Here is a 14,081-nt window from a genome sequence, read left to right as displayed (position 1 = left end):
GGGGAGATTAATAATGGGCTGGTAGTTATCTGGTACCACTGGATCCAAGCTTGGCCTTTTAAGCAGTGGTCTCACTACTGCCTCCCTTTAACAGGGCAGGGACCTTTAACAGGGCAGGGATTTTCCCCGCAAAGTGCGAAGCAAATTCGTCACACAGACCTGTCAAGGGCTCCAGGGTTTCATCTGGAGAACCAGATTGTAGGAGACTCCGGACCACTCGAAAAAGCTCAGCTGGACAGCACTGTGAGAAAGCAATAACGGCAGCAAAGTATCCATGCTTTGCCTGCCTTATTGCCACTAAGTAAGCTCGATAATGAGCTCTTAAATGTGTTCGATTGAACTCGTCATGGGACTTCCTCTACCTTCATTCTAGCCGTCTCCCTACCTGCTTCATTGCCCTCAGCATATCATTATAACACTGTGCTGAATGGGCTTGTTGGGTAGGAAGAGGGCGCTTTGGCACGATCAAGTCAATAGCCCAAGCTATTTCCCTATTCCATAAGCCAACTTGGGCATCAACAGGAGCACCAGCCGCATCAGCCGGATGTTCCCCCAAAGCCCTTTGGAAGCCATCAGGATCCATCAGACTCTGAGGGTGGATCATTCTAATCGATCCCCCACCCTTGCAAAGGGGGAAAGGAGGCGACTGCCTAAACTCAACCAGTTGGTGGTCCCACCATGATAAAGGGATAGATGTTAGTCCCTCCACATCAGAATCCCCATCCCCCTGTCCCATAGAAAAGGCCAGGTCCAGAGTGTGACCTTTCTTGTGCATCAGGCCCATGACGTGCTGAGACAGCCCCATGGTTGTCATGGTGGCCATGATGTCCTCAGCTGCCCTGGAGAAAGCAGCGTTGGCATGGAAGCTGAAATCCCCCAGGACCAACATTCTCACAACCAGGTCTGAGACCACCTCCCTCAGCTGAGACAGGGAGACTGCTAAAGTGCAGCAGGGTGGTCAATATTAACAGAATCCCTAATCTGTCTCGAGAGCCCAACACACAATACAAACACTCCAGACCCAATACTGTTGGGACAGGGAGCCTGGTAAGTGAGATCGTATTTTTAAAGACTGTCACCAGCCCCACTGCTCGTCCCTCCAGACGATGTTGGTGCTGCACTGAGTAACGGGGGTTGTGAATGAGGGAAGCTTTATTACAGACCGACCTGGCATTAAGCAGCAGCATCAACAGGCCAGAGGGAAGGTGGATACGGCTACCTGGCATCCGCAGGCTGGAGGGAGAGCTAGAAGAGGGGACAGGTACTAAGCATCTGTCCACTCTTCTCCTACTCTGGCAAGTTCTGCCCCCATCACCGTGACATCCCCTACCCAGTACAGTGGTGCCTTGGCTCATGAACGCCTTGGTTCACGACCAAATCAGGTTGTGAACAAAAATTTCATGAAAATTTTGACGTGGGTCACGAACTCCGCATTGGGTAGTGGTCAAGATCACAGCCATCTCCCCACCCCGAGTGGGGAGATGGCCACGATCGCAGTTGCGTTTGTGCAGGGAAGACATGCATGATTATGGGCGCGCTCTTGCAGGAAAGATGGGCACGATCTCAGCCATCTCCCCCACCCCCAACCAGCATGATTGCGGCCATCTCCCCACCCCCCTGAGTGGGGAGATGGCTGCAATCGTGCTGGGGGTGGGGTGGGGAATGGCCAAGATCACGCCTGTCTCCCCCTGCCCGCCCCAGCACGCTGGGATGACGGGCGCGTGTAGGGATGACAGGCACGATCTTGGTCATGCTGTGGGGGGAGGGGAGATGGCCGCGCTTGTGCTCGGGGTGGGGAGGGGGAGATGACTGTAATCTTTGCTGTTCTTTGTCACTTCACTTCACATTTTTCTGATTAAAAAAAAAATAGTTACAGAACGTATTAACCTATTTACATTGAACCTTATGGGGAAATTTAACTTGGCTCACAACCAATTTGGGTCATGACCAGAGTCCTGGAACGGATTACATTCGTGAGCCAAAGTGCCACTGTACTACCATAATGGCTGCCCCCATGCTCTCCCCCCACCCCCAAATCCATGCCACAGACCAACCTCTAACCCTAAAAAATGTGCAGAACCTCCTGCCACCCAGGTGCCAAACAGGTGCTAAATGGGCAGTGCCCTTTTGCATCGCCTTCGGCATCACCCAAGTCGCCACCCTGTGAGCCAGCTGGAGAAAAAGGCTCCACGCTGGAAGGCCCTGCCCCACAGCAGCCAGGTGGAATGGAGGGCTGACACAGAAGCTCCCCACTCTTCGCTGCCATCTCAGGTTTCCTTCTAGACAAAGATGCCCAGGCTTCAGTGGTGGTCAGAGGTGTGTTTTCATACCGAAGCTTAGTATGTTATCTGTGCCCAAGCTCAGATGTCATGTCTAGCCATGCCGACACTTTCCTGAGCTACATCCCATTGGGTCTACTGTAATGCTCTCAACTTGGGCTTACCTTTGAAAAGGGTTTGGAAATTGCAGCTGATGCTGTATCTGGTTTGTTGACCTGAGCAGGTTACAGGGAGGCTTAGCATGCAGCAGCTTCACTAGCTACCGCTCTCTGTTCCAGACACACTTCAGAGTGCTGGTTCTGACCTGTGAAGCCCTGTACAACACAGAGTCGGGTCATTTGAAAGACCACACTTCCCTGGGTCCTCCTCTCTGGTCCTTCCATCACCAGAGGCATATTCAGGCAGTCTTTCTGCTGACTGCTCCCAGGCACTGGACTTTCCTCTCAGGGAAGGTCAGGTTACCACCACTTTTGCGGTCTCTCTGCCAGCAGGCAAATACATTTGCATTCAGAGAATGCCGAAGCCAACTCCTTCACTAAAGGACCTTTTAGCTCATAGATGCTGTTTATATCTTTTAATTGATGTTTTGTTTTTATGTTTTAATTGCAAGCACTACTTTTAGTAGGAAGGTGAGACAGAAATTGAATAAACAAAATGTGGCAAAGATAGGTTGCATTGTTGATGGCACCATCATGATTTCCATGTAGATGGTAGCCTCTGATACTCAGATAATCTCACCTAAGGATTCACCGATGCATTTGAAGGGCTTGGTCTGATTATACAGTGACCAGGAGAACATGTGCCTCTGCACATGTGCTGAGGCATTCCCTGTACTTTCTCTATTTGATCTATTATTCTAATGTTCCTCCAAACTTGGAGCATTATGAGCAAACCTGCACAGGGCCCCGCAAAACACCAAGATGGTGGATACTTCGGCGGCTGAGATATCACCATGGTGTTTCCTTTCATGGTGGTTACTGTCTCCTCCCCAGCCTGCCCCCTAAACTTCATCTGATATAGCCTGTGAAGGGGTAGGAAGGGCACTCTGAGACAGTGCTGTGAAATCAGAGCACATTTCCAACCTTGTTGCCTGGTCTCCGAAAAATCCTGTGGTTGTCAGGGTCCAGCACCCAGCACTGCAGTGCCCATGGCATTAATAGGACTCCTTGACTGGTTCCTAATCCTGCAAATACATTCTGGAACTGCCTGCTGGTATAAACCCCAGCCCCAGAGACAGTCCCACAGGTCACCTTGTTTGACTGCCCCGGTCTAGCAGGCAGGTCCATCCAGCTTCCCACACACAATCCAGGCCTGAGTGTGCCCCAAGCAGAGACCAGGTGCTCTGCTGAGCAATTGATTACACACCTCAAGCAAGTAAGCCAAGGGACATGGTAAAGGGGCAGGTCAAATAGCAGGGAGCCTCATGTCTGAGTACACTGAAATGGTGCTCTGTAACATGTTTCCCCATCATGATAGGCTTTAGATTAATTGCCACCAGGTATTGTGGTTGCCATAAACTTAGATGTAGTTTTATGACTTAGTAGTCAAATTAATGAAGGGGAGATCTGTCAGTGGCTACTAGCCATGAGGACTGGGAAAGAGCTAACATTTTTCAAAGGAAGTTGCCTTTTCCAGATTCTGGGGGAAAAAAGAGAGGGAAGGCCTTTGTTTTTCCAAGATGCTCAGATCTGCTTGACCACTGATACTGTGCTGAGTTAGATGGACTTTGCTCTGATTCAAGAAAATGCCTTAATTTTATGTAGTGCTTCCAAAATAAAATAAAGGGATGGTTTGCAGTTTATCATGTTTTCATTGTGCAGCAAGGACACCGTTAGTCCCATTGTGCAGCTGTAGGAAACGGAAGTTCAACAACAGCATTTCCAGGCGAGCACTAGAAAGTACTATACAGCTGTTCTCAATAATGGATTTTCTGCATCAAGGAAAAAAGATGCAAGAAGCCGTAAGAAAATGCAGGAGGGTCACAAGTAGAAAGTAATATAATCTGAGCTCCCTTGCAAAAGGTTCATCTGGAAGCATCCAAAGTCTCCCGGGATAAGTACACAAGCCGGTGGCTACTGCAATGTGAACGGTGATTCCACTTCCCTGTTTTGTAACAGGTAACAGCCAGCTCCCACACCTAAGCAATTATACTGGCCAGGGTTCCCAGAGCAAGTAGATATATAGGATTAAGACTAACATCCCTACCCACCCATAGTTGGTCAACAGAATGAGTTGGGAGGCATTTTCACTGGCTTCTGTGACAGCGAAGATCAATAGCAATCCAATTAATTCAGTTCTGTGTCTTTAATTATGAACAGTGGCTGCTGGCATGATTTCACCTCTCTAACCTCCAACAAGCACCAACACAAGCCCCACTGCAATTGATAATTTAGTGGCCCTGTCAAGAAAATAGCTAACACCCGCTGGAACAACACTTGGGAAATGCTTTTACTGTGAACAGGTTTCCATGTTGCCCCATCACAGACGCAGTGTGACTCCCTGGACCAGCACCCACCAGCTCCCACCTATTTTTTACCTGCTGGCTCACATCTTGTTAGCATTCTCCCGTGCCTGCAGCCTGTTTTCTTGTCTCTCAGTCCTGCGTCTTCGAGCACGTCTTCCTTGTTGATTGTGTCAGGAGCTGCATCAACCTGTCTGGGCCTGTGTGCTTGGGCTGAACCTGCCTCCAGTCCTCCCCTGCTTTCAGCTCTGTCAAGAACAGGGGTGGGTGGGGTGAAATAGCACAAACCCAATATTTCCGTTGGCTTCCTCACATGCAGGGGATTTACAAGTAAAGAAAAGAGCAACAGGAAAAAGCCGTGAGCAGGAAACTCTTCCCAAATATCTTCACCCTGGCAGAGAGCCCCAGTTCTGCCATAGGAGTCCCTGATACGCAGGATCAAAAGGAGCCCGCTCACATCAGATTCCAGACGCACGTCCAGCAAGGGCAGCTTGAAAAAACAAAATCCGAGAGATACTGCTGAGAGGTGGTGGCGGGGGGGTGGGGAGGGATACACACTGCTCGCCACACCCTGCCGGCTTGTGGCTGCCTGTTCCACCCAGGTCACATCCCGCAGAACGCAGGTGTCTGCATTCACCGCAGGCAGGCGCCTCTCGCTGGCACCCCACACCAGGGACCCGCTTCTCACGCCTCAGCTGGGCCTCCGCGTTGCCCAGCTCTCCTCAGTGCGTGCAGCACTTGAACATGCACAAGTGAGGCAGGCAGAGTGGCTTGGGTGTTCCCATGAGCCTGGGTTGGATGGAGGAAGGAAGCTCCTCACTCAGAGGAAGTCTCCCCAAGGCTGGGGGGGGGGGGGGAAGGGCACCGTTCAGTGGGGAATGACTCACACATCTAGTGAGTGCATGACTGCCGCCAGTCTCAGTATTTCACCTTCTGTATCCCACTCTCCTCCGCTTGGGTTTATTTAACGGAAGGGATCGCGTTTACACTGCCTAATGCTGCCTGTCCCGATGGAAGGAAGGAAGGAAGGAGGGATGGTTGGTTGGTTGGCTTTAGAAAGATGTATGAGAAGGCAACTGGCTGCCAGATACATCTGCAAAAGCATATGCAGGGCTAATATTTAAATGAAGGAGTAGGAAGCAGCCCCCTTTGGGTAGCAGAGATCGGGAGCAAGGTCACTTTATGCTTCTTTGCTGGTTTGTGTTTGCCACGCCACCCACTGGGTGCTTGAGGCCATGCACAAATAAACAAAGATGAGCTCAGTGAAATACAGAATCTACAAACCGCTAAATAAGGCAATCTGGGAAAATATGCACTGCAGTGAAAAGGGGTAAAATCAGAGAATGCTATTAACTGCTGAAGGCGGATCAAAGTTGTCTTCACCAGCCACCTCAGGGACAAGGCAGACCAAGGTAGCCTGGAGAAAGAGTTGCACAACGGGTGCTGCTACACAAAAGGACCTACTGGCCTCTCTTGTCTAGGAGGCGATACACTGAAAAGGGCTTGAAACTACACAGGCTTATACTGAAGGAAGCTGTCTTTCCAATGACCAGGTCAAAAGCTGTTTAGAGCTTTCTGGAGGGTGTAAGGAAACATATTTGTTCTTTTGGTCTCTATTGGTCCCTGGACGCAATAGCAACAGGGCCATCCATATTATAAGCACAACCACTGTTGGGAGCTGGGTCTCCCCCCTCCCTCATTTCCCTTCAAACAGCAAACTGTCTTTTTGTTTAAGAACCCATTATTTCCAATTCATTTACTTATTTACAGCTTTTATATCCCACCCTTCACAATGTCTCAGGGCAGTGATACAATAAATAAGACACAGCATCAAAAATTGCAATGAATAAAATCCTATCTTAAAACACTATTAACATTTAAAATAATGGGAAAATAAAAGGGTTTTAGCCTGGCGCCAAAAGGAATAAAATATCAGTGCCAGGCAAACCTCTCAGGGGAGCGTATTCCATAACCAGGGCACCACCACAGAGAAGGTCCTTCTCTGGGTAGCCACTCTTCTGATCTCCTTCAAGGAGGCTCCCAAACCTTACAGGGAGGGCAGGTACATACGGAAGGAGGCGCTCTTTCAAACTTTCAGGTCCTAGGCCATTTAGGGCTTTTTAAGTCATCACTCGCACCTTAAATTGGGTCTGGACTACAATTGGAAGCCTGTGTAGATGGTACAGGACCGGCGGTATATGTGCATGTATGTCGGTCCCTGTTAATATACAGCCATAACCACCAGAGAATGAGTGACTCTGCATGAACTGAGGGATTTGTTCAACTCAAACTAGAAACTTTCTGGGAGCACTCCTTTTCAGTAACCATGGGCTCTACCTGTCTGGGTGTGCCTCTCTAGAGAAGGGCTACCCTCCTAGATCTAACTGGCTAGTTTTTCTCTCCCAGTGCCATGGCATGGGTCAGGCACCCAGCCAGGCTCCTCTCCCGCCCCATACTTGCAAACCCTGTCTGTTCCCAAGATCTGCCTGAACACTCAGGGACGGCAGCCTTGAGATAACCTAACCATCCTCTGCCATCTCTGTATCCACACTCCTGGTTTCCCAGCCCTCATCAGACGAGTCAATGCCACCCTGGCCCTGGGAAGCATGCCAAGTATAACTTCCTTCTTTTCTCAACAACTCTTGACATTGATGGCCCCCCAGCCAAAATGATGGGTGAATTTTTTCCAGCTTCTCTAATTCATGAGCAAAGTTCACTCAGCTAGCAGTGCAGGGAGCATCCAAGTCCCAGCCACAGTCCAGCTGGCTTCCATCCTCCTGTGCCTTTCCTACACTAGGTTGGACTAGGCTGGCACTTCCAGGAACTGGCTGAGGCTGCTTCCTGGAAGAGTCAGCTGAATGCTCACTCGTGTTCCCCCTCCATATGACCTTTGAGGACTGAGGCCGTGCACATGGGCCCCACCTGAGGCTTCATGAGCCAGATAGGTCAGTGTGGTGGGGCCAAACCTGCCCTATGGGCTGAGGGTTCTGCACTCCTGCTTTACAGGTAAGAACCAGCACCTTGATTTGCGCTCAAAAACAAAGCAGAAGCCTGAAAGGCAGGCTGGTTACCTGTAATGCTGTTCTTCGAGTGGTCTCTGGGTATTCACAAATATGGGCTCTTTAGAGCCCATTCAGAAAGATTCCAAAGCTAATTAATTAGTGGGAGCCCCTTCCCTGGACATGCCTCAGTGTGCAGAGGACTCCTGTTCTAAAGTGATGAGAACTTGTGTCTCTGCCTGAAGGGGGCAGTTCCCAGGATCTCAGGTCATTATAAGATGACACCAAGAGGGGATGGTTCATGTGAATGCTCAGATGACTACCTAAAGAAAGACAGTTGCAGGTAAGCAACCCGCCTTTTTTCTTCGTGGTCTCTGTGCATCACACACATGGGTGGCTGGCAAGCTTCCCCTTGGAGGCAGGTGGCGTCACTAATGGAGGATAAAGGATAAGACTGCCCTGCCAAAGGTACAGTCTGTTCTGGCCTGGATGTCTAGGTGGTAGTGGCATACGAAGATCCATGGGCCTGACCATATTGCAGCCCTGTTGAGGTCAGACAGGGGCATTCTGAAGTAAAGGGCAGTAGAGGTGCTGTTTCCCTTGTGGAGTGGGTACAAATTGGGCTAGAGTCCATAGAGATTGTAGACTAAGAGGTTTGTGTTAATGACCCATTTTGCTAGCCCCTGTGAAGAGATGGGGGACCCTTTGTTTGCACCTGTGTAGGTGATGAAGAGTTCTTGTCATTGTTGGATGAATTCTTTTCTAGACTTGTAGAAGGCCAGGGCCCTCTGGACATGGAGGAAGTTAAACGTTGACTCAATTAGCCATGACAGTGTCGCAAAGAAGGCTGGTAGGACTATACCCCGTTGAGATGGAAGGAGGAAACTACCTTTGGTAAGAGCACCACCTTGTATTTGTGAAAAGTAAGGTATGGGGGGGTCGGATTGGATAGTGGCCAGGTCACTTGCATGGTGGGATGAAGTGATGGCTACAAAGAAGGTGGTCTTCCATGACAGTAGGTACAGGTCTGTGGTAGCCATTGGCTCAAAAGGTCTCTTTGTGAGGGATTGACGGACAATGGAAAGGCTCCAAGCAGGCATAGGTGGTCGAGTTGGTAGGGCAAGGTTATTGAGGCACTTAAATCGCTGGACAAGGGGGTGGGAAAAGATGGGGTAGCCCAGTATCAGGGTGTGGAAGGTGGAGATGGCTGCTATGTAGGGCTGGATGGAAGCTGACTTGAGACCCTGACAGCACAGGGCGTTCTAGAACAGGAGCTGCTGCATGGAGGAGTTAAGGTTTGAAGCTATGCTATGCAGTGAAGGAGGTGAAAGCCACCCACTTTGTGCCGTATGAACGAGTCCTTAGTGGTTGGTTTCAGGGAAGCCTTGAGCACCATGTGGAGGTCTTCTGGTATGTCGTCCCCACCATCTAGGTTGGCTGGATCTTCCAAGCTATGGTGTGGAGTGTGTGTATATCCAGATGGAGAATATTCCCCCCGGATGATGTGAGATGATATCAAGTTAGAGGGGGAGGTGGAGAAAGGTCTGCTTGGAAAGGTGTAGGAGGTGGGGGAACCAGGGCTGTCTGGACCACCAGAGCATGATAACGATGCAGTTTGTTCATCCCCAATGAATCTTTACCAGGACCTTTGTGAGCAGGAGTGGAGGGAAGAGATAAAACAGAGTCCTATTCCATGTTAGCAAGAAGGTGTCTCCCCTGAAGCCTGGTTCAGTTCCTGCTCTGGAGCAGAAACGTGCCACATTGTCTCTCATCACAAACAGGTCTATGTGAGAATAAAACCCATGAGTCCGAGGTGATCTCAGCCCATGTGTGAAAGAAGGGCTGGAGCTGGTGACTGAAGGAGGGTGGGTGGGAGTCTTCAGGCAGGGTATGGGGTCACAGGTGCCTCGTGGATTCATCCAGGCGCTGGTGGCTCTGGTGGGAGCATGGCTCAGCATCACCTTGTCAGCATTAAGGGGCTGGTCTGTGCCTTGGGACTGGTGGGGCTTGGGGTCCAGATTGGCATTTGTGGCGGGGATGATGCCACTGGGCTGCAGCACTTGATTTAGCCCCATTCTCTGGGCAGTAGCCCTGGCCCTCTGCACCGAATCCATCTGGTTTTTCCTGCCCACGCCATCAAAGGGCATGTCCTTGAATCTGGCCAGTAGGCAGTCTGGAGGATCGAAGCCAGGTGTAGTGTCAGCGGCCGATCACTCCGGTCATGTTTCTTGTGCTGCACTCCGCCTGATGCCTGGCTGTGTGACTCTCCTGTCAGGCAAGATGGGCAGCCTTGTTGGCGAGATCTTGGGCTTCTCTGGGGAGAGATTCACATAGTGATGTGAGCCTGTCCCGCAGCATCAGGTGGTACCTGGCCATGGTTGCTTGGTAGTTAGCCATATTGACGGCCAGTGCAACAGATGGAATAACATCGCTGCCCCTCTGTGTCCAGATGTGCTCATGGTTGCCAGGCATGTCAAAGACAAGTCTCCTGTGCTGGTCTTGGTACTGAGGAAGAGTGGCGATCAGCCTTGGGCTCTGACACCACGTGTCTCTCAGACACGTGGACAGTCGCAGCTTAGCATGCTTTTTTTGCATGCTTGCCCCTATCTTCTTTGCTTGGATCAGCCATATTGGAGGTCTTTGCCTCTTTTGCCCATTGCGTGGCTTTGGTGGCCTTGGCAGATTGCTCCTTCTGCTGGACAGCTGCGGAAAGCTCTGCTGTGGGTGCGGGCATGGTGGGCGTTGTGGCTTCCAAATTAGAGAGTTGTTTTTCTGATTGAGAGGAACTATTCCTGTGGGGAGCTCTGCTCCAGAGCTTCACTTTCAGGTGGTTGGTCCTGTGCTTCCTCATCTGTTTAATGAAAGTCTGGCAGGCCTCCAGCACATATGTTGATATGTTGGCGACATACAGGTATGTGATGGGATGTCGCACGGAGATGGGTAGAGATCTGTTCTCCCCTGCAGAGGAAGGCAGGATGCGCTCCAATGAAGCAAAGCTCAGGGAACTAAGGTTCCATTTAGATGCCAGGAAGCACTTCCTGACAGTCAGGACCCCGAGGGTGTGGAATGGGCTTCCATGGGAGGTCGTTGAGGCCCCATCGGTGAGGGTGTTCAAAGATAGGCTGGACATCCACATGGTGGGCATGTTGTGAGCGGAGCTGGCTGGAGCCGCGGGTAAGACTAGATGGCCCCGGAGACCCCTTCTGACTCAATCTGTTTCTGTGTTTCTATGTTACATGGCTCTCCCCACAGGCAGAAGAGGCACAGCAGGTGCCCACCAGTTGGGGCCAGTTTGCTGCTGCTGCTGGCACAATTTCTGAATGGTGCTTTGAGCACCACCGAAGGGAAGAGGAAAGCAAGACAAAGCAGACTAGGAGAGAATGTGAGAGGAAGGGTGATGAGAAGAAGGCAGGAAAACGGTATAGTGGAAAGTGTGAGGACAGGATTTTTTAAAAAAATCGTAATAGGAGGAATGCTGAAAAAGTCAGACAACCAAAATGGGGAAAGATTTGATGAGTCAGACAGCCAAAAGGGGGAAAGATTTTGATTAGAAAGGGAAGACACACACAGGAAAAGGGGAAAGGTAAGCAAAGAGCTACAAGTAGCAGAGAAAGAACTTCTCAATGCACCCATGATGGAGGTTGGAGAACTGAGGACCAGGAGAGAGGTCCTCCCACACACCAGGTGTGCTGAAGGGAGGAGCTCCCACTGATCACTAATTAATTAGCTTTGGAATCTTCTCAAACAGGCTCCACGCATGTGCTCAGAGCCCATATGTATGATGCACAAAGACCACAAAGAAGAATAGCCTGTTATGCAGTCTTTAAGATTTATGCCAGAGAGCAACGTGGCTGCCATGCATTGCATCAGCATTCCAGACACTTTTCAGGGCTGACCCATATAAAGCATATTAATTGTAACAAGAGCTGGTTTTTGCATGGTTGTTGTGCTCAGATACCAATTCACATCAGTGCAAGGGCAAATCTAAGACAAGCGTACTAGTCCTTCAATGTCAGCCTCCTGCCAGCTGGTTCTGCCACGTACCTAAGGATACATGATAGTTCCCAAGACAGTCTATTTCTGTCTTGCTCAGAGCAGCTCAGCGGTGCATGCACCAAGGAGCCATACCAGTGTTGCATTCTTGGGAAGAATGCCGCATTTTTAAACATTTCTATTTATACTTTACACGTTGCTGTAGATAGATTATGTTGGGAGCCAGAAAGATAGCTGCTTTGGCTGCTGGCTGGGATTCAGAAGAATCAGAAGGGGGAGAGTAGGGAATGTGGGCCATCCTGAGACACGGAGATGAGAGAAGCGGACCTTTATCTCAAGGCCAGATTCCCCAGGTGTGCAAGCAGTCTCTGGGTATAGCCAAGATGTACAGTTGGTGGGAGGGGACTTGGTGTAGGGGAGTTTCTCAGGCCCAGTTGAGGTGGCCTCAGCTCTAGAACCCATGATGTGTTGTCAGCAGACAAGGGCAGCCCAATTAGAGGACTGGTGTGTAGTGAGGAGGTGTGCTTCTTTTCAGAAGGTCCCTCCCAAAGGGATGGAGCCCAGGCATGCCCCTAAGGAGAGTTCCTGGAGGTGAATACTAGATGAAGTACAACAAACTGCTCTGTGCATGCTCAGAAATTCATTCTGGGTGTTTTATGCTTTTGCTCAATAAAGAATGCTTTGCAAGGAAAAGGTCTGAATTCATGGAGGAGGAACTTTAGCTCCCGATGGACTGAACTGCTTGATTTCAGCCTCTGCTTCATTTGTTCAGCTGAACATTTTGCAGAATTTGATTGGTTCTAAAAAAGATATTGTCCAAATCTGGATTTAAGGTTTTATGCAACCTGCCTCCAGCCTCTTTATTTATTGGTTGTATGTTTGACCAGTATAATGCACACATTCACACATGCACCCAGAGAAAATTTCTAGGGTGGCTTACAAAAATAAAACTAAAAGCAACAAATAAAAATATACAGTAGATAAGCAGCATTGTAAAAAAATAGCAACTGAAATGTTCTAACACAGATTCTTATCTTGTGTCATCACTTTGCCTTAGAATCACAAGATCATCGAGCTGGAAGGGGCTAATAACGCTATCAGGTCCAACTCCCTGTTTAACACAAGACTCCATTTTTGATTCAAGGAATTGTTTTATATTTGTAACTCTGGGTTTTCATGACACTTTTAACATTGTTTTCTTATCACAGAAAATCTGTTACTGCGGGGGGGGGGGAGACACAGAACAGCTGCACAACAGCTGTTGATTTTTAGTGCAAAGAACCCCCTATCTGGAAACACTCTTAGCATTAAGGATCTTGAGAACTAAAAATGTCACTTAGTACTAAGTCAACATAAAGTTAGTGCCAGGTGAGCCTAACGGAGGAGATTTTCATAATTATTCCATGAGCAGGGTGCCACTATTGAAAAGCCCCAACCATTACTCACCATAATCCTACCTAAGTGATGGCACTTGGAGGTCTCCAAAGATAATTTGGGCAAGCATTATACACTTGACTTTCCCCAAGTCAACTACTCAGTTGTTAAGCTGTATTACTTGGAGCCAGTACAGTTATTTTAGCGCTACCGAGATGTGTTCCTATCTCCCTGTCTTAGCAGCCAAGTAGCTGTATCCTGACGAACTGAGTTTCCCAAACACATTCCAAAAGTAGCCTAATATACAGTGCATTACAGTCTGGAAGTTACCAGAGCATGGGTCACCATAGCATTGTCCAGGAGGGGGTTGCTGGAAGTGCATCAGTCTCAGTTGATGCAAAGCGCTTTCAGCTGAGCTTTCAGCTGAGCTTCCAGTGACAACCTGCATGCCCAGACTGAGAACCTGTTCTTTCAGGTGGAGTGCAATCTCATCTGGAACATGTTAAATACCTCCCTGAACAGCTAGCCCAGGGGTCGGCAACCTTTAACAAAGAGCCATTTGGACCCATTTTCCACACAAAAGAAAACACTGGGAGCCGCAAAACCCTTTTGACCTCTAAAATGAAGATAACACTGCATATATCATTTTTTACCTTAATGCTATGTATATCTTCATTATGATTTAGCTGCAGCTCTTGTTCGGTCACTAAACACTGTTATTTCTAATCTTGCATTATAAACTAGTAGGACTCTTTTCATATATTTTGAATAGGAGAGCAGCTTCCTGAAGAGTCAAAGTCAGTGCTAAAGGGCTGCATGTATTAAACAGCAAACCCCATACGTTCGTCAGCAGTAAAAGCCAATGAATCTGCCCACGTACCATTAAACGTTTGGTTTTCTTCAGAAAATTTTCTTCGATTTATCCATGATTGGCCTACTGGGGGAAGTCAAGTTGCAGATATAAGTGTGTTTAGT

At 49.1% G+C, this 14,081-nt stretch overlaps 1 protein-coding gene and 1 long non-coding RNA gene across 3 annotated transcripts in view; both read right to left on the bottom strand.

Annotated features, from left to right (window-relative positions):
* ARHGAP27 (Rho GTPase activating protein 27) overlaps positions 1–5,432 on the bottom strand; it is a 59,672-nt gene extending 54,240 nt beyond the window's left edge. For both annotated transcript variants that reach the window (XM_044418755.1, XM_044418754.1), the window contains exon 1: positions 4,816–5,432. The gene's annotated coding sequence lies outside the window, so the exon portion shown is untranslated. The remainder of the gene's footprint in view (positions 1–4,815) is intronic.
* Positions 5,433–6,729: 1,297 nt separating this feature from the next.
* LOC123017406 lies at positions 6,730–13,658 on the bottom strand. The gene is made up of 3 exons (XR_006413599.1): positions 13,264–13,658; positions 10,948–10,952; positions 6,730–6,742 (listed from the first exon to the last, which is right to left on the bottom strand). It is a non-coding gene; the product is annotated as an uncharacterized LOC123017406 (long non-coding RNA).
* Between the last annotated feature and the right edge of the window lie 423 nt (positions 13,659–14,081).

Source organism: Varanus komodoensis, unplaced genomic scaffold (genome assembly GCF_004798865.1).
Source record: "Varanus komodoensis strain SLA01 unplaced genomic scaffold, ASM479886v1 scaffold92, whole genome shotgun sequence".
In the NCBI taxonomy this organism is placed as follows: domain Eukaryota; kingdom Metazoa; phylum Chordata; class Lepidosauria; order Squamata; family Varanidae; genus Varanus; species Varanus komodoensis.
The sequence above is the reverse complement of the archived record's forward strand: the minus strand, read 5'-3'. Positions and strand labels throughout refer to the sequence as shown.